Raw genomic sequence first — 2,249 nt, forward strand, 5'->3', positions numbered from 1 at the left:
TTAAGTCTGTAGTCTGGCAAACCACATTTGTCAGCAACAGTAGAAAAACATACAACAACGGTTGCACTCCGGGAGTGCCGATAGAAGTGAAAACTCACGTCACTATGTTACCGACACGATACGATACATACGTTTAGCGGAGGTATTTTATTTATTTATTATATATTATTATGCGACACACTCATCCTGTCCAAACTGAATTACGCGGATACGGTGTATGGTGATTGCCTACTCTCTCGCACCAAGAAAGTCGTACAACGACTACAAAATGCCTGCACACGCTTCTGTTTCCCAATACCCCCAAGATCTCATATTACTCCGTATCTAAACGTTAACAAACTTTTAAATATGAATGGTCGACGTACCCTACATTTTGCCACGCTTTTATTTGGTATCGTTAATAGTAAAAAACCCACATATTTGCATGATAAGTTGGCCTTCTATCAGCGTCGTATCAGGCGTAATCCCCGACTGATTAGCCCAAGGCACAATACCGCAGCATTTCGTGGCAGTTTTCGTTATGCTGCCACGAAGTGCTGGAATAACCTTCCGCCACCTATCTGGGAGAGCATGACTGTTAGTGGGTTCAAATCCATTCTGAAAAAACACCTATTGGCTCAACAAGGTATTGCTGCCCAAGGGCATCATCAGTATTAACTATAGCTCCTTAACCTCAAAGTCGATGCTTACTTAACCGCCATGTAATAACTTCTATATGTATAATATTTTTTGTAATATATAAGTATTGGTATTTCCTATTTAAAACATATTACGTTATTTAATTATCTTATCTCACTCATAAACTACTATTACTTACTACTGACGTACAAGTCGCGCAGTATGCTGTCCCGCACTGCACACCTCGCTGGCTCCACAGAAAACCAGCGCCGTTGGCAACGCTAAGTCGTGCTAACTGCATTGCTGAGTGGAGACCATTTCAGCCTCACATCTTTATCTGTGTTTTGACTGTTTTGTATACTTCTCGTTTCACATTTTTGTTATGTAATGTCAAATGTTTATTGTTCTGTTATTCTGTAATGTAATGATGTGTTGCCTGAATAAATATTTTTCTATTCTATTCTATTATCATTCTCAAATAAAATCACACTTTTTCATTGACATGTTTATTTACATACTGCCATGACAACGTCAAATTATTTGAACATAGGTAAAGATAGTCTTGAAAAGGAGTCCGCGACATAAATGTCAAATAACATTGAGTTTTTCTTTATTGATTTAAATGCCATTTAAATTATGAGTGGCCACCTTACGGGGCTTACGGTCACGTGATCGCCTTACGCCCCTTACGGTCACGTGATCGCCTTACGCTGTCTCGAGTTTATCATTTTTTCCCCACCTCAAAAAGTGGCCAGCGACGCTAAAGAAGTTTTCACTTCAAAAAGCTCACCCCTCTGCCTATGCTCTACTGACAAGCGATTCTAAGATTCCATCTTTTTTTTACAAAATTGGCTATAGTTTGGTCGCAAGTTAGATTCTTGCCCAAAGCGGTGATTTTTTTCTTCTATTTAATAGGTAATTTTTAAGTAGTATCGATAAAAGACGTTTTTTCTTGATTAAAAAAATATTTCTCCCCTACGAGCCCTACGAGCTACGTCTATAAGTTAAGGCGATAAAATATATTTATGACCTTGACTAAATCCTCATTGTCAGCATAAAATACTCAGCGCCCCCAACGTATATTTTAAAACCCCCAATCTTGCATTCCACGAATCACGCTTACCCAAATAGCATTATTGGCGGCCATTTTCTTTTGACAGCGAGTGTAATAACGGTAAAATGTATAGTTTCCTGGGCGTGAAGCTCGCATGTCAGGAGCTATAATCAAATTCAAGTACTTTCCAGTGCCCATTAAGGTGACCTATGCAAATGGGTAACATAAGGAAAAGGTGGACTATTAAAAAATGCACTAAGGCAAAATGGGAATTGTTTTTTTTTTTATATTTTTGTTGAGAAAAAAAATTGCTTATCCATTTTAAGTATATATATGAGATACTTGCTACAATGTTATGGAATGTTTGAGCAATTTGAATAAAGAATAAAATCTTGAAATTGCTTTACTTTTCCATTTTAAGGACTCTAAATTAGGGAATGTAAACCGGTTTTTATTTGTATGAAATTTCGGTTAATAGCCGGTTATTAACCGGTTCTTTCATTCAATTAATAACCGGTTTACATTCCCGACTCTAAATGTAATGAAAAAAAAAACAAATGTAATGGACTTAATAAAA

Source organism: Cydia amplana, chromosome 8 (genome assembly GCF_948474715.1).
Source record: "Cydia amplana chromosome 8, ilCydAmpl1.1, whole genome shotgun sequence".
Classification (NCBI taxonomy): domain Eukaryota; kingdom Metazoa; phylum Arthropoda; class Insecta; order Lepidoptera; family Tortricidae; genus Cydia; species Cydia amplana.